The 23,310-nt window shown below is 38.3% G+C and overlaps 1 protein-coding gene across 1 annotated transcript in view; it reads right to left on the reverse strand.

Annotated features, from left to right (window-relative positions):
- FIGN (fidgetin, microtubule severing factor) overlaps positions 1-23,310 on the reverse strand; it is a 190,710-nt gene that overhangs the window by 16,268 nt on the left and 151,132 nt on the right. The gene's annotated exons all lie outside the window — the stretch shown is intronic.

Consider the following 23,310-nt stretch of genomic DNA (forward strand, 5'->3'; position numbering starts at 1 on the left):
TTTCATAATTTCCATGAACAAATAGAACTGTAGAATCCACTGATTGCAAGTTTTCTTTTCAGTTCTATACTTCTGTTGTGTAACATGATCCCTTGCTGTTAAGCTATATTCAAATTACACAATTGTATTTCACAGCTTCATACAGCTCTAGAAGGAGTCTCAGGCAGGAAGAGAGAGTCAAAAGGTAAGCTGCTACTGATGAGCTATCTTAAAAGAAAGCTGGCAATGTTGCTAGATAAATGTTACAGAATCAGTAAATATTTATTTCTAAAATGAAAATTGTATACCCGTCATGGAAAAATGACATTGAGGATGATATTTTACTTTCCCTATCACCATAAAATCAAGGCAGGGTAGGAATATCCATCAATGTATATATATATTGGTCTTAGGAAGAAAGAAGATTTTCCGTTTTCACTGAAGTCCCCATTGTATACAGCAGCTGCAAAGGTCTTTAAAAAAAGGAAGCGCGTTCTGAGACTTTTTGTTCCTTTACGTTTATTAGCACCTATTTGCTTACCACTGTTGTAATGTAAAAATACTTTTTTCTCCTATTTTTAACAAATTTGATGCTATGTATTTTTGCCCTTTAATGCCTTTATCAAAGTAGGTTTTTTTTGTCTGAGTTGCCCTTTTCTTTGTGCAATTAAAGCAAAACTGCCACATGGCACAAGAGCCGACAACGGTGGGAGAAACATTGAAAATGTCATTCTGCCGACAGACTACTAATGGGAGACATTAAGGAAAGCCCTCTGTTAATCTCTGTACGAGAGCATGTGATAATAAGATGTCTGCATGGCAAGCAATGTAAAGTAGTTGACAATTTGGCTAGCAGCTTCTTGTTTTGAAAACAGTTATTAAATATTTTGAATACTTTGCCAATTGACATAATGCCTATTAACACCAGTGCTCAGTTTCATTGAGCTTAACCACATCTTCAGGATGTGAAAGTTAAGTTTCTATTAAAATGTTATTATCTTTACTTCTTATTAATAATGTGGAATGATAGGCAAATTAACACATACAACACCAGGGGTATCAACAGAAATGTGAAACCAAAACATTCAATATTTCTGTAGGAAGAACAGCTGTACATAGGATAAAGGTTCCCTAATTTGTGAATTATACACTGAACCATGAAGAGCCCTGTTTTCAAGCCTTAATCAAAACTGCTTTTTATTTTTTTAATTTCTTCCAAAAATACCACCTACCATAAACATCAGGACATTTTTTTTTTTTGCTGGACATCATTTTTATACATGTTTTGTACCCAGGGTAACTCCATTGTCAATTTGGTCACTTTCATTGTCATTTTAATATATTTAAACATTGGGAGTAATTTTAATGTAACTGTCAGTGGTTTTAATACATTTATAAAGCATAGAAATAGCATGCAGTGATTGAATTGTTTATAATTAGGCAATCAATTTCTGTGATGGATTACCATTAGGTCAAGTATTGGTGCTGCCCCTGTAATGGTATGGTAGCAATACTGCTTAACAGATTTTATTATATCTTTTTTGAACAGCCATTTTTTAAACCAAATTGCAAAACCCTCCTTATTCAAGGGGTACAAGCTTTTGGACCATTAAACCTAGTGAACTAATAAAGCTCCCCTGTCCCCTGGGACCCCTAACCCTTTAACCCAAACCTTGGTACAAAATAAGCAAATATAAGGAAGGTTAAATATAAAATATTTAGAAATAAGCCCCTTTTTAACCAATCACATCACTCCCTGTCCTAGAAGTGCTTAGCAACGATCCTGTGATGTAACTGTATGTACTATAAACAATAGAGAGAGCATTAACAAAACATTAGATGCTACATTTTGACAGCTAGTTTTCCCTGAATCCTATTTTTAAAGAGCCATTTCACACCTACATACCCATTAATGTATGTGTAAACCCACACCTTGTAAAACAACCCATTCAGTTAAAAATAGAAATGAAAGGCAAAATATGTGTGTATGCATATTAAAAAAAATTATAAATACCCTTTTCCTTTTTCTTATACTGTAAGTAATCACATTCCCTCTGTTCTCAGCTGCAGCATGAGCTGCAGGTGTAGAAACAGCAGCACACTGGCCTTCCCAGTGAATGTCTGTGAAGGGGGATGTCAGAACAAGCCTGATCATTGAGTTAGCTCCCGGGACAGCTAGAAAACTGACCACACTGTGCTCTCATGCCTAATTTGGTCAGTTTGTAATAGGAAATACAACAATAACAGGATACTTTTTATACAAGTACAAGGTACAGCAGACACGTGGAATATGAAATATTGGGTTTACCTATTATTTAGTGCAAAAAAAAGGTCTACACTATTTTTTAGAAATGCAGTGCTAAAAGCAAGGTTAGTTTGTTTACACTATATACAGTATGTGCCTTGGAGTGTTATTCAAAATGAATGCCACCACAATGCACATAAACCACATGTAGGTTGTAGGTGTGAATCCAACCTAAAAGTTGGGTTTAATCAGTAGCTGTGTATTGGTAAAGGCTTCCAAATAATTTTTTCAGATGTAAACCAAGCAGAATGATATATGGTTATATTAACTGTATATGCAAGTTTAAATTTTACTATATTTTCTATTTCCATTTAAGCGTTTTGCAGCAAAAAAAAAGTTTTTGTTTCCATTTCACAATATTGAACTACAGCTCCCAGCCTTGCAAACTTGATAGTCTGGGATAACTACAGCCTTGGGCAATGTATATAAACAGACGGAAGGCAAAACAAAATCACACGCTATACTGTATATTGTAAATGTGTCTCCACAGGCAGAAAAGCAACATTTGGTGATAACATTGTATATTTACTGGCATTATCACCAGGATATTACATGTTCCTTATCTGACATGGTATTGCCTAAATACAATGTGCACATTACCTGCACACATATACAAAACACATACATTCTCACATATAGGGTTGGTTTTAGTATTCCATCAAGGAAAAGATCAATTTGAGTACATTTGAAAGAAGCTGTACTCAATTTTGACCCAATAGTCTCGGCTAACAGGGGTCAAAAAACAAATTTATAGGTCTAATAACTGCAGGCCTTAGTCTCGAATGAACAAGGCATCCTTGCTCTTAAATGCTTCTTCTTCGCTTTTGACTTCCCAAGTAAAATGGAACAGCACAGAATTTAAAGGACAAGAGAAATCTATAAATAAAAATTAGAACATTAAAAAAATTTTAAAAGTAAAATTTGTTCTTATAGATACATTGTCTTATATGTGTTGCATTCAACAACAATATAGAATTTTTGGATGGATAAGGCATACGTGATTAATGTACCAATAAAAAGTATCTTACAATGAAACATATAAAAAAATCTGTTGATAGGACAGGGTGACATAGTGCATTAATTCTGTGTCCTTCACTCTGGAGACCTCTGTATAATTTAGTCCCCCATCTGATGGCTGTGGACATAGCACATATAAAATTCATTTGTGTGGGCTGAATGTTGTGTTCTTTCACACAAAGCTGTATATGAAGATAAACTACCTCCCTATACTGCTTGGGGAAAAAAGACATGCTTAAAATAAGAGCTTCCCAACACACTGTATTGCCAGAACTGAACAACTGAAAGACTATGGTCTAAAAAAAAATCTTAAATATTATTATCTTTCTGTCTGTCTTGTTAAATGCCACATTCTGCCCCTCTCTGTTTCAACAACTGCATGAGCAGGAAGGCAGTGTGTTAGGACAAAGAAGTGATCAGTTGATCACAGTCAAGTAACAGGGACTGCTGTCTGGAAACCAGTTTTGTGAGCGCCAGAAATCTGCACTGTGACCTTAGAGGTCATCTGCAACCAAATCACAACAATAGGGATGTGCACAGTTAAACACTTTACAGTGGATGTTCCCTAAAGCTAATGCAGGCATTTAAAGTTTAACTCTCTACAGATCAGGAAAATAGTTAAAATGGCTTTTACTTCCACCAGATGCTCATGAGCTAATGCTCATGTTTTCTAGAGAATGAGTGTGATGGACCGCCTGGCACCCCGACTGGGTTCCTCTGCCAACTAGTGCCTCCTGCCCTCCAAATTCTTCCAGCAGACCAAAAGCTAATAACAGTCCTTTATCCCAAGCATCTTACCTCAAGATGTTGAGGTAAAACCAAAGAAATAATTTTATTTACCAGAAATAAGGGTATTTATGCACTTCAAAAATAGGGGCAGTGCCTACACAAACAACAAAAACAAATATTGCACATTGGGGTAAACATCCCCCAATGGTTAGGTAACAACAAGGTAAAGTTGATAAAATACTAATCATATTCTATAGGAATCTCCAGGAGGAATAGCAAACATACACAAACAATAGGTTACTCAATTAAAAATGGGAATTCAGACCCAGGAGGCACACAATGGGTAAATTACACAATAGGAGAAAGTCACTTCACACCTAGACAGGATAGGCAAACACAGGTGTACCTTATTACAGTAAACACATAACAATTTAATAAACAGATTGCACATAACAGCAGGAGACCTCAGCATAAAATTGTTTTGAGCTGATTATAATCTTCTGTTTTGAGTCTTTCAGTCTAGGAGGGGGTTGAAGCAGTCAATGCTGGTTTGGGCTGTTGATTCTACACACCAACAAAACACAAAAGGCCCCAAATTGGTATCCTGGTCCTCCAGTTCTCAGAGTCTGTGTGTTTTGGGGAGACATGGGTTTGAATCTGAAGTAAAACTTTTCCAAAGGTCCCCCAGGCACCCCCCCCCCCCAAACACCAGGGTCCATAGTCAATAGGCAAGAGGCTAGCCTGCAGTCCCCTCCAAACCCTACTGTCCCAGTTGGGTCTGTCACAATAGGTAACGCTTACCTAATACTTACCTGAATCCATGGGAACAACCAGTTTTGGTTGTGATGACTGCTCACCCAAAGTTTCTTGCCAATCTCTGACCAGTCTTTATGCCATCCCTTACAATGACACCATCAGTGATGCAGTAGGATCTGCCACACCTGCTGGCTGAAAGTTGGCCACTGGCAGAAGTGCCTGCCCACATTCCATTGCTGAAAGAAGGGGACTGAATGCAATCTGTTGTGGGGCTGCAGGTATAAGTATTTGTTACTATTACCCATCTCCAAGAGAAAACAACCTCTGGAACCTTCTACAGCAAGGGGAGGTGAGTGACCATTTTAATAATTTCTTAAAGTAGAAGCCCTGCATAAACTAATCTAAGCTGAAACCTGCTCCTACTCCCATTCTAAGCCATGTACTAACTAGCCTGTAAGAAATAGATGTATATACTTACCTAATCTAAGGGTGCTCTGGTTCGGCCTCTAGAGCCATCTTCATGGGAGAGGAGGAACAGCGGACAAGTAATGTTCCATAGTAAGCCTATAGGTGATTTCACCACCCTGGCACTGCAGCTGGGGAGATCACATAACTGGACTGAAACACCCATAGATTAGGAAAGTATACACATCTTTCCTTTATAGGCTGATTAGTATAAGGCTTAAAATGGGGTGGGGAAACAGGTTTAAGTTCATATAGGTTTAGACTGGACTTCTACTTTAAGCGTGTGCATACTTGCTTATGAAGTGCCGACAGGCATTACAATGTACATAAATTGCCTGCTTAGCCTAGAAATGACACAGCAAGGTAACAGCCAGTTGTGGGTTCAGTTGTAGAATGAATAGGAACAAATAGCATGACAAATATGCATATATAGCATATGTTATAGTACAAGTTTATTTTACCAAAACTGATATGTTAGTATTTTGAAGCTCCTGATCAGTTGAGTAGTCCATCTACACTGCTCAAAAAACTTAAAGGAACACTTTTTAATCAGAGTATAGCATCAAGTCAACTAAACTCATGGGATAATGATCTGGTCAGTTAAGTAGCAGAGGGGGTTGTTAATCAATTTCATCTGCGTTGATGTTAATGATATTAACAACAGGTGCACTAGATGGGCAACAATGAGATGACCTCCAAAACAGGAATGGTTTTACAAGTGGAGGGCACTGACATTTTTTTCCCTACTCATCTTTTCTGACTGTTTTTCACTAGTTTTGCATTTGGCTAGGGTCAGTGTCACTATTGGTAGCATGGCAAAATGTCACCAGCACACCAAGGATCACCAATATGGGACCCAAGGGTTTAATGAACGATCACATGGTTACAGCAAGGCAACATTTCGTAGTCTCACAGGACCCCTTCACCTGCCTGATGAAGGGGTCCTGCGAGATTCTGAAACGTTGCCTTGCTGTAGCTATGTGATCGTTCATTAAAACCTTTGGACCCATATTGGTGATCCTTGGTGTACTGGTGACATTTTTCCTTGCTGATCTTGTTCGATTCCAGCCAACGGTCGCTGCAGCACCCACTTATACACACAGCCATTTTTAATGCAGGAACATGTGCGTTTGGACTATACACTTGCATTCTGTACTATTGGTAGCATGTGGCGATAACTGGACCCTATAAAGGTTGCACAGGCAGTCCAACTCCTCCAGGACGGCACATCAATACGTGCCATTGCCAGAAGGTTTGCTGTGTCTCTCAGCACAGTCTCAAGAGCATGGAGGAGATTCCAGGAGACAAGCAGTTACTTTAGGAGAGCTGGACAGGGTTGTAGAGGGTCCTTAACCCATCAGCAGGACCGGTATCTGCTCCTTTGTGCAAGGAGGAACAGGATGAGCGCTACAAAATGACCTCCAGCAGGCCACTGGTGTCAATGTCTCTAACCAAACAATCAGAAACAGACTTCATGACGGTGGCCTGAGGGCCCAACGTCCTCTAGTGGGCCCTGTGCACACTGCCCAAAACATAAAGCTCGATTGGCATGTGCCATTGAACACCAGAATTGGCAGGTAAGCCACTGGCACCCTGTGCTTTTCACAGATGAGAGCAGGTTCACCCTGAGCACATGTGACAGACATAAAAGGGCCTGGAGAAGCCATGGAGAATGTTTTGCTGCCTGTAACATCGATCAGCATGGCCGTTTTGGTGGTGGGTCAGTAATGGTCTGGGGAGGCATATTCATGGAGGGACGCACAGACCTCTGCAGGCTAGACAATGGCACCCTGATGCCATTCGGTATCGGGATGAAATCCTTGGACCCATTGTGAAACCATACACTGGTGCAGTGGGTCCTGGGTTCCTCCTGGTGCACGACAATGCCTGGCCTCATGTGGCGAGAGTATGCAGGCAGTTCCTGGAGAATGAAGGAATGCATACCATTGAATGGCCCCCACGCTCGCCTGAGATAAATCAAATAGAACATCTCTGGGATATCATGTTTTAGTCCATCTGCCACCGCTAGGTTGCACCTTAGACTGTCCAGGATCTCAGTGATGCCCTGGTCCAGATATGGAAGGAAATACCTCAGGATATCATCTGTCCTCTCATTAGAAGCATGCCCTGACATTGTCAGGCATGCATAAAAGTACATGGTGGCCTTACAATCTACTGAGTACCATTTTAAGTTGCTGCAATGAAATTTCAGCAAAATGGACTAGCCTGCTGCATAATTTTTTCACTTTGATTTTTGGGGTGTCTTTGAATTTAGTACTCTGTAAGTTGAGAATTTTCATTTCCATCAAACGATGGGGCATCCTAACGTTCTTAACACATTACCCAGTCCATATCAGTATAGCTATCCAGCATGATATTTTTCCCCATTGAAATCTGATGTTTTCAAAAAAAATTTAGAATTTTTTTGAGCAGTGTACTTCCTGAAAGCCCAAATAAAGTCAAAACATTTTGGTGATAGCATATGATTCATTAGATCTGCATACCTGCTATTCCTTTTGGATTCTCAATTTATTTTAAATTAAACAGAATGCAGTTGGATTAGAAAGTCTCTGACTGCTTCAAGGTGAGCTGTGATGAGAAGGCTCCATTGGAGGTTTCAAAAGAAAAAAAAAAAGCCAGTGGGTGATTGAAACATGTGCCAAAAAATGCAACTGACCCATTATGGCACCTTTCACAACTAAAACACTGATTGAAACTCAAGCGGATGGAATATATTTGTGTAATAGGTGTTGAAAACCTTTTCTGATGTTAACAATAAACATTTGGGCTATATTTAAACATAACTCATACATAAAATATGCTTAAGTACAATAATGGTACTAATTTACATATACCCAATTTACATCTTCCCACAATTTACACATTTTTAATTCTACAAAATTATATTATTTATATTCTAGCAATTTAAATTGACAATAGCTTCAATTCATTGATATTACAAAAGTGTAAAAAAAATGACTCTTGCAATAGTTTTTTTAATTATTAATTTTTACAACCATCTTACAGTTAAAGAAATGAATGTGGTAAGCAAAGCAAATTTATACAGTAGATAGTAATGTACTTCTATATTTTTACATCTTTCTGGGATGGTGACTCCAATTTTTCCAGATTTGCAGTTTACAGGAAATCACATCACACCCAACCTAATATGTTACTTTTATAATGAAAATTGAGCTCATGACAGATTTCCAGCTCATCTGATTCTCAGTCTTGTATCGCTGTTGTTGTTAATGAATGAAGGTCTACAGTTCATACATGTTCATTATATTACATGCCTGTCTTCTGTGATGTAGCTGTCAAAAAAAGGAAGAGCTATACTTCCTTATTTGGATAGCTCCTAATAACGAAATATACTAATTTCTTATTGGCCACTTAGATCATATTAAGTAGAGACTCTCATACCATAACCCTCAGGAACATAAAACGCAGCATCCCCATTGGGTGACAATGACAGCCTGTGTATTTTGTTTACTGCAGGTTCTCTATAAAGGGATTGCCACTTTACTTCTTCCAACCTATCTAATGTTTTGGGGGGTTTAGGATAAGAAATACACGTCTACACACGGCCTGTATGCAATACATGTAAAAAATAAAGGTTATGGAGAGCCTTTAATTTGGTCAGTCAATTTTTAGGAAGCCTTTCTTTACCCGCTGTTCAAAGAGTGGACCACCCATTGCAATTACTCCTTTGTACAGTGACCTGTCATAACTTCTTTCAAATCTGCCGTGCTTTGGAAGAAAACTCGATAGGCAACAATGGTCACAACAAACAAGTATGGTGAATCATCCCAACAGGGTCACAGACAGCAATGAGAACATGACAGAGGCGGAGTTCAGTGCTCCATACTTCCTCACCTCTAAAGGTGTACTCATTGCTATTAATGAAGTCAGCTTTCTAAACCCAGTGTGAATGTGCAACAAAGTATTCCTGAACCTGCATAAGTAATTTTTACATTTCTGAAGTCATCAGCAAGATAAAAAGACTCACTAATTAGAAAGCAAGTGGTGCTTGGTACCCGTTTACCATTGCACTTGAGCAAAAGCAGATAAACTGGCATATACATTTGACACTTACTGGTAAACCTCAACTCTAGCCAGAGTTCTGACCCATATCGATCAGTTTGCTCATCCCTATTCTTATTATGAATTATTTCATAAAATGCTCAGTTTGGACTGCCTCAGTTTGTAATAAATTTAGTTTAAGTGAAATGGCTAACACTTTCAACCATAATTATACTTTCTTATTTTGCAATAGTTTTTTTAATTATTAATTTTTACAATATATTTCAAAAAGTTGTATGTAGATTTATTCATGGTACGTATAAATATACATCACAAATTAAAATAAATTTTATGTCAGTTTTTACTCAGAATGGAATACCTATCATTCTCTGTGCTACTACTTAGCACATGTTGTTTCAAGTTCTTTTATCTAGTTTTTTTTGTCACACATTTTATTACCCTACACTACTTCAGAAATTCTTTTATCTAGTTCAATGTCAAACAGCATTATCAGAAGGCATATGCTGAAGACGGCACAAAACACTGACTCTGGTGTCCGTAGAACTTGCTAAAGCATTAAAATTTTACTAAAGTAACCGGTTGATGAAAAATGACAGCTTAATCACCATAAAGCATTTCACATTAACAGAGTTTTTTTCCACTTTGAGTAGCAATGTCTCAGAATAATTTAATGGGGGTTAGGCATTTAACGTTGTTAAATAACCTACATTTTACACCTAAATTGAGTATAATATCTATTAAATATTATCTTACAAATTTTAGAGCAACGGAACATGTTTATAAGATGTATATGCGTAATACAAATGATATATCATTTTATGGTTTTACTGTGAAAGGAATAATGTAGAGCCAGGGAAAGTAAGTGAAGACATAAATTCTAAAAATGTTTTTTACATATATTTCATTTATACTTTGTACATACATTTACTTATTTATGGAACACCATTGCATTTTGCGATAAATGTTAAGAATATACATTTGTAAAAACGGGTCCCTTTTTGTAACAATTGTATCTGATCAAAAATAGAATTTATAAATATTATTTTTGTAGGACACAATTTATTTTTGTATGAAAACTTACAGTTTGCTATACTTTTTCCATCTAATTTTCCACTGCATTAATTGCCCTAAGACTAGGACAATTTTCTACTCATTATGCTGCTCTGCTAAGAAAGCAAAGAGGATAGGCTTTTTTACCCTTTCTATTCTCCTTCTCAGCATTGAATCATGTTGTGGCCAAATTCAGTCACATCTAAGGTTTTTTTTTCCTTGCTTGACAAGTCGTTGTAATTGAAATGAAGTCTAATCAGACTCATTACTGTTTTCAGCAATTTGCACCACCAAAGATGCTTATTAGGTAACTGTGTTTAATAAACCTCTCTCTAGAAAAATAACAGTAATGAGCCCTTAACAGTCAATCCTCAGTGTGAATGTAATTTGAAAAGTGTTACTGGTGCTGCATTGATTTTCACATTTAGTGCTGTCATAATGAAATCTTAGAAATCAACACTGAAGGGACTATAAAGAGGTAAGTTGCACAGTCTCACTTGAAAGGAAGATTATTTCTGCATTAGACAGCAGACTATCACTGCAGTGAATAATTTTCCAAGAAGATATTTGCTTTCAGAGATTTAATTCTTTGGGAAAATAAAAAATAAAATAGACAATGTATAGAGACAGTTAGGTTAATTTACTAGCATATACTAGCATAGGAGCAGAGCATGTTCTCTTTGCAAAGTAAATTTTCACTTCACAAGGGAATTTTCACTTAGCCTACTGAATGTGGTGAAAATTCACTTTGGAAGCATACCCAATCACGCGCAAGGGACATTAATAACACCAAACAAACAAACAAAAAACTCACAAACACTCACAAATCTGGCCAGCTTGTGCTGAGAAGGGTTTCAGGTAGCCTTAGGTGACTAAGTCACTTTAGATGGACAGTGGAATGGAACCAAAGATCCAAGATCCACTCAGTGCTGTAGGAGCAACAACAGGATGGTGCTCACTCTTAGCTGAATCGTAGGAAGAAGCATGCATGGTCAGCATTCCATCTAACATATTACGTCAGCACTCAATTGCTCAGCCTTAACCCTTAAATTTGGAAATTGTGCTCAGTGTTATCAACTGTGAGGAAGCTTAAAATGTTTCAGCCTGACTAACTTTACTCACTAAATGAACCTTCAGAGATATGGTTACACCAGAGACTAATACATGGCTCTGCATCTTAAAAAGTGCTCTAAGGCTGGACTGACTAGTATACTCAGATCAGGTTTGGAAAGTGCCACAATACAGGGCTCAAAGTTCACATTCTGGGATAGCCCTTCAATCTTCCAGTTCAGTGAGGTCTGGGCACAGCCTAAAAAGCTGATTATGAGGATGTGCAAATACAGAAAGCTGCTAAGTAGAAACCAGCTCAAGAATTGGTGTGGAAGTCTCTACTGTGATTTGCATTGGTTCATCGAATGACTTTTTTAGTTCCTTTTGGCCACGTTGTCATAACCTGTTGGGGTTTACTTAATTCTGCCATCCAAATGTAAGCAGAGATCTTACCATCTGTGTAATAAGAATTAACCATAAAGTGAGTATCTTTAAAGTGTATCAAAAAGATCTCAAGTCACAGCACACATTTTAATTTTATAACTTTAGAAATTAATACAATATTAGTTTATTTTTCACAATCCAATACAAGCTTGGAAAATCTGCTCTCTTGCAATAATTTCCTGGTTTACCATCATACTTTGCAGCCTCTCCACTGCTCATTTCTTTGGTTTACTTTCAATTTCTAAGGACTTCATATCCCATGGTACCTTGTTACCTGCTACCAGCCACTGCTAGAGCACAAATAGTCTTACATGAAGGTTCATATAATGAGTCTACATGATGTGCACAGTGAACAGGAAGACAATGGTACAAAGTAAGGGGAAAAAAAATGTAATTCTGTTTTACATAAAGTGCTTTACAAAAGTGAATATTTTTATGGGTGTTAGGTTCTACTTTAACCCTAAAAGCTGAGGATAGAAATACAAGCAGCCATAGGTAATCTTCCCTTTATTCAGTAGCATTGTGCCCATTATAAAAGCTTTAGGGATGAGACAATGTTTGTTCAAATTGGTAACCTTTTTATACCAATACATTCCAGTCACTAAAATGTATGGAAAATTAAGTGGTCAAGTAGAATGATGTGTGAACCTATAAGCTTATGAGACCAGGGAATAAACCAATAAGCCTGTTTCAAGTGATGTGTATGAAACCACACTAGAAGGGTTCCATAAGTTATCTGATGCTGAGACAACTAAAGATTTTTAAATTAACAAACCATTCTAGATTTTTAGTGGTTAAGGACAAGTGAGTGTGATTGGGTCAATAGTTCTTTTTTAAGTGCTGGTGAGGCCCATCCATGAAAGAAAAAGGTAATCAGTTGAGGTGAATTATAGATGTAGATTATCCACCACAGGTTTCACAGAGGCTATGCACTGAAGGAGGTAAGAATGGATAAGGTCATGAGCTCAGAAAGTTAACAAAATAGGTGAAAGTTGAGTTCTAAGTGGATAATAATGGTTTTGAGAATGTTATGAGGTCAGAGAAACATATTCTGAAAACTGTCTTGAAGGATTATGAATGAAGTACAGACAAGTGATGGTAGATGAATAGAGCAAACAGTTAAGAGTGACATTTGACATTGACATATTTTGCATTACTGGTGGCTGATAGTACAGTCAAATTTCTTGTTTGGTCTGATTATAAAGCAAATTTGTTAATTAGAGGTACCTATATAGCGCCATCAATTTACACAGCGCTGTACATAAATATATTTTTGTACATTCACATCGGTCGCTAACCCTCAAGCAGCATACAATCTAAGTTCCCTAACTCACATTTATACATACACATACTAGGGCCAATTTAGACAGCAGCCAATTAACCTACCCACATGTCTTTGGAGTGTGCGAGGAAACTGGAGTACCCAGAGGAAACCCACACAGACACAAGGAGAACATGCAAACTCTGTGCAGATAGTGCTGTGCTTGGCATTTGAACCAAAGACCCTAGTGCTGCTAGGCAGGAGTGTTAACCATGTAGCCACTGTGTTGTCATATGAACCATCTCTGCTGCTTTGTGGCATGGATAAATGCTGTTATAAGAATAAAAAGTTTGTGAACACATATACATGTTTTTAAAATTCTTGCATGGATAGCCCTCAGGATAACACATACAAGATCTTTATCTAAGCCATATGAATTATTTCCATTTTAAACAAACAACACACCACATCTTTAGGCCCGCTTTAAAGGACAGCAACGTTGAATTAAACTTGCACTATTTAAGCCCCACCTCAACATGCTATGCCTTAACCTACAGAAACACATTTGAAAAACTTACATTTTGGCAGCTCCATGATTTATCTGAAGGGGTTAGATATGAACTATCTATGGAGAGGACGTAGTTGGCAAAGCTGATTGGCTGGCTTTGCTTGAGTTTTGTGACAGAACTAGAATAAGATAGTGGGTAGCAGGGAGCCTTAAAATAGGAAAGATTTAAATTTAGTTTTAGATCCACTTTTATGACTTAAAATCAACATCTCAGCAGAGAAATATGGGCATTCCTTACTTACTTGTACGACCCTTTTTTGTGATAAACACTTATGGTGTCTCATGCTTTTAACCACCTTCCACACAATGAGAGATTTAAATTTATTTCCTAGATTGTGTTTATATCTCCTCATTAGCATGCCACATCTAAATGAGCTAGGAAAACATAAGCAGGGTGTTCACATATCAAAGTTCAGCTGCTGAATTTTGGTACTTATGTACCCCTTTATGTTAAACAGAAGACAGTCATTAGGCTAGTTTTTGTCAAATGGTCCTGCTGGAAAACTAGCATTGATAGTGTGCTGCAGCCAATGGCTGCATCACTGATCAGTGTATTCTGATGGGAGGGGAGGTGGGGGGTGGAGTTCCCACTGTCAGTATACAATAGCACAGCTGGGAAGATCCCTGCAACCACATTGCTTGTGCGGTTTCGGGGATGTGTCTTTTTTTTTGTTCAACCTGCCAGTTGAGGGAAGGAAAAAAAACTGTCCATGTATACCCTGCTTTAGACTAATATTTGAGTACATGTTGGTATATTTCTCTAACTGCCGTCTAAGTGGATTTTATCTTTAATCTGTGTGTTTGCCTTCCCGTCTTTCCTCTTTTCCACAGCTTTTAAGCCTGCAATGGCTTTTCCTTAGTGCACTTTCTGCAGATGTAGTGAGAGCGCAAGAGATCAAAGAAGAAGTAAGACGAGCTGCAGATAGCCCCACAAACGGAAAAAAATGATGGCCTGTGTCCCAGCCAGCATGTCCATGATTGGCTTTATAGAAACTCTGAACAAGGAAGGCGATTGGTGTTATTCTCTCTCAGCAGAAGTTGGCCTCATGAGGCTGCCAGCTCCCCATGGTGAGGGAATAGCCTTCATAAGCAAGAGGCCTCTATTAACAGAATACAAAGCACAGTCTCCTATTACCGAGTGCCATTATCTCATTAAAGAGACAGCGGGGACAATGAAGACTTTTTTTTTATCTCTATTTTAAGACTATTCACATTTTTTTTCTTTCCATTGATAATCGGAAAAAATTTGAACAAAACATGGTGTCATTAAACTTACTAAATTTACGAACAGATGTGGTTCTAAATTAGTCAGTTATTGCAACAATCTAGGAGAATCATCATACCTGTAACATATTTGCTGTCTATTCTGCATTTGTTATGTGCAATAATCTCTGTTGCCTTTTATTTTTGTAGGTTTGTCTTTAAGTTTATTTTTTATTTTGTTGTTTGCTATGAGTGATCTGCATAGACATATATATGGTAGACATAGAGCATATACTGTACCTATGTAGAGCATATACTGTACCTCTGTAACCAGAGTGTAGCTTCTAGTTATAAACAGTGCAGCACTGTGAGCCTCACATCAGTCTGTAAGCTCCAAAACATTCAATTCCATTTTTATATGGAAGGATAAAATATGGATGAGAACCGATTTAAATCTTTAGGGTTGATTTACTAAAACTGCATGGTGCAAAATCTGGTACAGCTCTGCATAGAAAGCAATCAGCTTCCAGGTTTTACTGTCAAAGCTTAATTGAAGTTAGAAGCTGATTGGCTACCATGAATGGCTGCAGCAGATTCTGAGTGCTCCAGTTTTAATAAATCTTCCCCAATGTGATGCATTAAGTGTACATTACTGAAACGCATGTTACATTAATTGACACATTGCAATGCCACTTACTTTGAAAAGCACCCAAACACACAAGGGTTACAACACACCATAGCGTCTTTCAGTGCATTGCAGCAAGAACTTTGTGCCATGTCTACTTTTTGGAACATTTTGTTGTATCTGAAGACCATTGTTTTCAATAGGCTCCTTTAATGTAACACACGTTCACACATTGCACTAAAGTAAAGGGGGACCCTAAAAAATTGTGACATTTGAAAAGAAAATTGTAAGTTCATCTGACTTTCTCCCCTTCCTCTTTTAGTGTAGTGCTCAGTCCTAAGCAGCCAACCATTAGCCCCAAATATTCAGATATGAGCAGGGCATTAAAAAGTATTTTCCGCCAGAATGTTCTATGTAATTTTGATAGAGTTCCTGTCAGGTATTACTGCTACACTTGCCAGACAAGAAGTGAGGGAAAATGTCCACCAGCAACACAGAAAGAAAGAAAAAAAATACTATTTTTTTGGAGAGGTTGGGGGGTAAATGAAGTCTAGAACCTCTGTGTGCTTTTTTGCTTTTTCTGCTGTCTGTGTGCCTGCTGCAGATTTTCCATCACTTCCTCTCTTGTGAAACTCTTGCAAGTAACCTTAATCAACCATTCATAAAAACACACTCAGCAACATTGTGTAAATTTTAGATCTCACATTAAAGCCCAGTCGGACCCACGCTATTAGGCTCCTTTGACATGTAGTCAGTGGGTGGTTAAACAGGAGGTGGATCTGTGTTTTTACCCCCCCAAACCATCCACCTACCAGTGGACATGATGCAACTCAGGTTAGTACACATTACTGCAGCAACATTGACACTACAGGCAGAGTTTGACAGATGGCATAGCCACATTGACACTACAGGCAGAGGTTGACAGATGGCATAGCCTGTCAAATTCTCTCTCATGTAAGTTAACTACAAAACTAAGGCTACGTTCACACTAGCCTTGTGTGCAGGCGGCAGAGAGGCGTTTGGGAAGCGTTTTTACCGCTTCCCAAACGCCTCTGCCAATTCTGCACATTACAGCACATGGTGCTGTTCTAACGGGAGCATTTGCGTCGCGTTGTGTCGCGGCAAAACGGACGCCTCTGGACGAGTCAGGAGGCTTTGAAGCCTCCTATTCTCGTCTATGGTGCCGCTCCGCAAACGCCCGGCCGGCGTTTGCGGTGCGGTTGCGACGCGGTGCGGGGCATTTGCGGAGCGGTAACACCACTCAAACTGCATTATAGGCGTTTGTGGGGCGTTATTAACGCTCGGCAAACGCCTAGCAACCGCCGCTAAACCGCGCATGCGGCGTTTGCGGAGCGTTTGCCGAGCGTTAATAACGCTCCGCAAACGCCAGACCAACGCTTGCCAAAAGCTATAGGGGCGTTTGGCAAGCGTTGGCAAAACAGCCTAGTGTGAACGAGCCCTAATACTTGGCTCCCTGTTGGAGCTGTAGTTCCTGCAATGCTAAACTAGAGCTTGATTAAAAAAAAAAAAAAAAACTTCAAGGGGTGACTGTATCACCATTTTAACTTCTGTAAACGTCCTTTCATTGTCCTCTGAAAAGCATCTACCACAGACTGTCTTCAGGGGTACAGTAAACATTACCAGTAATGTGAAAAGACGCCTTACTGTAATTCAGTCAGGCAGCATATGCAGTGACAAATTTGCTGTTCTTTTATGTTTTATTTTCTAAGTGCTAGATCAAAGGTTAAAATACCCTGTGGTCCAACTCTCCATGGTACTTTAACCTCTGCTCCAGCACTTAACATTAACATACAATAAAGTGCGGGCCAGTTGAGTACCATATCCATGAATAATATTTACAATACCACAAGAAAAACTTTTTAAATTGACTTTAACAGTACTAAATGTAGACTTGAAATTAAAATACCATAACTTTTTTTGTATCAATATTTAAAAGACATTGGACCAAATGGCTCTAAAAAAAATCACCCATTAAGACAATACGTACATTCACATAAAGTATGTATACATTCCCATTCCTCATGGAAAGCCTCATATTTGGAAAACTAAACAACTTTCTGTTATAGATACGACATGAAAATGTATGTTTCGTGATAACAGGGTAAGTGAGAGAATAAAACGGTATCACACTAGATACAATACAAAAATAAAAAAGAGTTGCATACAAAAATATGAGGAAATATCTTACTAATACTAATGTGTTTCAGCAGTGTAAATACATGATGAAACATATTAATGATTTAAGATATTTCCTAGTATTTTATTTGTTCACATTTTTATTGTTGTATTGTATCTAATGCGATTGCTGTTCCATCCTGAGGAAGTCGGCTCAAGTTTGCGAAACACGTCAATGTTATGGAAAGCCATCCTCTCCCCCTCTCACCATGTTATTAAGAAATATACATTTTGATGTTGTATCTACAACTGAAGGTTGTAATGTATGTAGGTATGTAGTTATATTAGTTTGCCAAAGATGTTATGCTTTCCATGTGGAATGGAATTTTATAGATATGTGAATAGGTATGTTGCATTAATGAGTTTTTTTGTAAGGGCCATTTGGCCCAATATCTTTTAAATATTAATATCAATAAAAGATATGGTATTTTAATTCAATTCTCAATTTGGTACCAGTTAAGTCTGATTATAAATTTGTTTTGGTGTTTTAACACTTTGGGGTTTATTTACTAAAACCGGAGAGTGCAAAATCTGGTGCAGCTCTGCACAGAAACCATTCAGTTGCCAGTTTTTTTGTCAAAGCTTAATTAAACAAGCTAAAGTTTGAAGCTGATTGGCTACCATGCACTGCTGCATCAGCTTTTGCACTCTCCAGTTTTAGTAAATCAACCCCTTATGCCCCGAACACTTGATGAGAATATTGGAATATTGGAATATGTCGTCCATTTCATTTTGCATGCTAGTCTCGTATTGAAAATGAGGAGGTTACTAAAGTTACGAATTGTACCTTTGTATTGTAATATATTCTTTAGTTTCCAAGCATGTGTGGTCTTGGTCTCTTTTTGGACAAATACTGAACTGATTAAACGAAAATCTTGTGCTTGTGCCTTTGGATATTTTCACGTGAACTGTTGTGATCGGCTGTCAAAAGCTGTGTACTAATAATGAGATTATTTTATGATCCCCCCGAAAACGATTTTTGTCATCCGAATTTCTGATTATGTGTACTAGGCATAAGTGTTAAAACAAACAAACAAAAAAGACTAGCATACTTATTATATATGCGTGAAAATATGCATTATTATTATAAAACATGAATGCTTTACAGCAATAGTAAGGATTCAGCTGGTCTTTACTACATGTAAGCCCATGCAAAAGCACTTTGTAAAAACATATTGTCACATGCATATGAATGTGAGCCCACCCTTAGGTCTGCTATCTTTACCAGGAATATTGGTCAGGAAAACACTGGTTTATTAAATACAAATGGAAAGAACATTTTAATGTTCGAATCAAGTCCTTTACAACTCAACAACAAACTGTATGCAATGCATGCAAGACAATGATATTGCTTAGCTCAGCAAGTAGCAGTGGCAACATTTGCTAAATAAAAAGCGCACTGAGTATCAGCTTAATATATTCCATAAGTATAAAGTATATTTTATGGAAAAAAATATATTGCAACATTAAATTTGCAGATACATGAATATTGTGTGTCCTCAACTACAACGTAATGTTATACGATAAAAAAAGATGGTTTGTTATAAGCATTTTAAAGATTATCAATAAATATTCCATTTTACAGCAGCCAAATGTAAATCAAATGAGCTTTTCTGTGAGGTAGACAAAATGTTAAAAAGGTATCGGAGTCTCTGGCTTCCAGCATAAAAATTACTTATCTAGCACTGAAAATTCAGTAATGATAATGTGCATAATATAAAGCAGATATCTTATTTCTTCACCATTGAGATTTATGTTTTCTTAATGTTCACAATTACTGTATAAGCAGGAACTAATCTTCTTAGTTGTAGGATTCATAATGGGACTTGTGTATATAAAAATGAAAGAACTTACATGTTAGCATCCAATTAGATTAAAGGATAACTGTACTTTTAGTGCAGTTATCCTTTAAAAGACCTCTCCCACCTCCAAGAAAGCCCCTCAGTCTTATATTCACCTGTGCTTGCCCCTCGGAGAGCTTTGAGGATGGCTGCAAGCCCACAGCCTTGTCTGCAGATTTTCCCAGCCTCATTTTTTTCTTGAATTTGTGGAAGAGACTCCATTAATTTCTATCGCAAGGCCATCTACCAATGGTACACACAAAAGGCTGCTTTAGAAATGAATGTTCACACAGAAAATCCTGGCTGAGATATATTGCAATGGAAGCCATGTAGAATGCAAAAGGAAGATCTCAACGTAGTGAACAGGTGACTATAAGACCTGGGGTACTTGCTAAATGGAAAAGGAAGGGAGGGGGTAGGGTAAATGAAAGAAGAACATTTCCAAAACTGCATGTATTCAGTGGCTGTCAGTAAAAACTTAATTTTGGCCTTGCTTTTACATAGGATTTTATTTTGGATGTGAGAGATCATTAAAAAAACCTGCAGTGGGTATTTTTGGGAACTCCTCCCCAACATTACTTGCAGAGGTTCTCAGATTACAAAATTAGAGACATAAGGCACTGAGATGGTTTGAGGAACTACATTAAAGTATAACTAAATGAAAATCTGTTTTTTAAAGTTTTGGATAGAGTGGAAAGGGATTAGAGCACCTGTCAGTTTTTATTGCTGTCTGAGTCCCCATTAAGAAGATTCACTACTCTATTTGTCCTGCCTGTGGGGTTGTCCACACAAAAGTAATAGAGGGAAAATCTTCCAATAGGGACACTTGTTCTGGTGCCCTGGGGGTTCCTAAGGAATCCCCTTAATTTGCAGAGATTTCCTCTCACTTCCTGTTTTGCCTTAGGACAGGAAGTGAAGGGAAATCACCTCAATGGGACACAGATGGCAAAGAAAGAAAAAAAAATCAGGCAGGGGTTATAAGCCTTTTTGTTCTATCCAAAATGAAAAAAAATGTATCTATAGTTCTATTTTAAGGCATGGAAAAAGCATTGTGCAAGTTAGGCGGGTGTCCATGTATACTTCTCAGGGTTGTTTATTTTTGTTATGATTATCACCCAACAGAAATTTTAAAGATAACTTCAGGCTTAGTTTAAATTTTCAAAAACAATAAGGAAAAGTAATTGGCATTTTGACTTTTTTTTTGGGAAGAGCCAACTAAAAGGGAAAAAGTTACATAAATATTTGGGTCAGTAAGACTCTCTCAGATGATATTTTGCTCTTTGTCATTACACATAGTGAAGTTCCATACAGCAGTGAACCTTCCTCCACCAACATTTAGAGATATGCCCTCAATTTCTGGGTCCTGAACTATTACGTGTAACTTTTGCTGTACAATAAAAAACAGAAACACTTTGAGATAGGGAAAAAGATCACTTTTCAGCAACAAATGTATAGACAGAATTCACAATGATTATCATACTGCTTGTTATAATTCCATTTGAACAGGCTAAAGCATGCAGTCCATCAATGCTTCATAGGCAAAACATGCATTTGATCCAGAGAAAAGAGCAGGCATAATGGCATATGTCAGCGGTATGATGAGTTTCATTTAATGTTGAGTATTATGGCCACAAATGAGTCAACTTATTTCGGCCATCTATCATAAATAATGCCTGGATAGCCAAAATATGTTTTTTTGTGGCTGTAAAACACTGCATTAAAGAAAAAAAACTCATCACATTGCTGACATGCCATTGTGCTGGCACCTTTCTCTGGATCAAATGTTCATGAGGTCTCAGCAACCACTTTGCCACAGCATCGGCTTCACAGCTGAACTGAATGGTTAAGGTATCTATTTTAACTGCATGCTTTGCTTTCATGTTTTCAGGCTTCCAAAACCCTCTACAAGGATCCACACCTGCAAAAAGGGATATTATGAACATTCAGATCCCATTTCACATGACTCAATAGGGCACATGTCAGATTAGCCAAAAATTATATGTGTGAAAAGTCCTTTGTTCTTGCCACGAATACACAACACTGCTGCGAGGTCAGTTAAGACATTTACAGCCTCAGAAAAGTTGACCTGATCTTTGCCTATATGAGCATTGTAGATGTTTGATATCACTGGAGATGGCAGAGAACCACCTGTTTCTGTTCAAACTAAATTTATCAGTATGCAGGAAGCATGCAGTTTGACCTCCCTACACAGGTGGTGCTGTTGCAAATACCTTGCAGAGAGAGTGGAGGACAGGAGGAATGCCCTTTCCTCTTTGGCCCCTGTACATGTATGGCTGTTCGAATGGACGCTGCCACCCAGGTGACCTTTGCAACCATCTTTAGTGAGGGCAGAGTTTACGAAAAGCCCTTGCTCGCTGCAGAAAGTGTGCATTCTGTGTGTGGCTAGGTCAGGGACAGGAACCTGTCTGTCAAGGAGAGTGTGCCTAGTGCAGAGAAAGGTTCTAGAGGAGGAGGGACAGCATAGGGTCTGTAATCACAGCTCTTTGGGGAACTTTCTTGCTACTCCAGCTTACAGCACTGTCTATCATATTCTCTCTGTGCCATATGCAGCCAGGCTCTGTGCATCGCTCTCTCCATCTGCAAGTCCTGCATACTGCAGTGAGTATTGCCACCTGTGCTGTACTGTTCGAAAGACTCCATTACTTATACTATGTTTGACAATATAACTTTGCATTTCAACCCGTGTGTGCCGTGCTTTCACTCTAGGTGCCTACTGCTGGGGCCTCCCCCAATCCTTCCCCCTGCCCACGCAGTCTTACAAGCAGATCCCACACCTCTAATGGGATGCTGGAGTTGCCTTGTTTGTGCACCACTGTTTGTAGAGACCCCAGTGCCTGATCATAAACATATTGCATGACTGTTGCCTCTCAGTCCCAATCACTGAGATCCGGGGTCCTAACTGAAGACTGGGAACCAAATTACAATGATCAAGCATTATTATTAGCCCAACCCAGTCCAGCTTTGTGGACTTCAAAAAACGTGCCCCTATGTTATGGGAATGTGGGTGTAGACCTAACAGACTTCCTGTTCTAGGGTGACAAATCCATATAGTAAGGTGAGTGAGTTTTGTCATCCTAGGAAGTGTGTTACCGCAGGATCACCAGGTGAAAACAGGAGAAAAAACATCCACAACCAAAGGTTCACATTAAAGTGGTTCTAAAGCTAAAATGTTTTTTCCCTGCAATAAGGTAAAAAAAATGCTTTACAGCTTGCTGTCCTCCCCACCTCTCTAAATACTTTCCTGAGCCCTCAATCGATTCAGAGCTGTGCATGGCTGGATCTCTTATCTCCTCTATTCCTCTTCTCACAGGGACATTGGCTCCTGCTTCTGTCAATCAAATGCTGTGAAAAGGAATCAGGGGGTGGGGCTATTCCATGCTGTGTGTGTCTATGGAGTGCAGTTCCATAGACACACACAGCTCGGGAGCAAGCATGAACTTGTTCCTCCATAGCAAGCTGATTGCTAAGGGGGGGCACACAGAGAAGAGATGGAGCAAATATCGCTGGCTGGGCACCACAGAATAGGAGGTTTGGGGCCACTCTGTGCAATACCATTGCACAGAGCAGACAAGTATAACATATTTATTATTTTAATTTTGGAAAAATTGCTTTTAGTATCACAATAAGATCCTTTGCCAGCAAGGACCATTACTGAAAAATTCTATATTTTCGAAGGACTGGTAAAAAGTGTCAATGTTTCATAAATGTGCTAAAAATTAAATAGCTATAGTTAACCACCAATAAATGCATACGCGT

The sequence above is a fragment of the Staurois parvus genome, unplaced genomic scaffold (assembly GCF_062004578.1).
Source record: "Staurois parvus isolate SC_StPar_1 unplaced genomic scaffold, SC_StPar_1.0 ptg000031l, whole genome shotgun sequence".
Lineage (NCBI taxonomy): Eukaryota > Metazoa > Chordata > Amphibia > Anura > Ranidae > Staurois > Staurois parvus.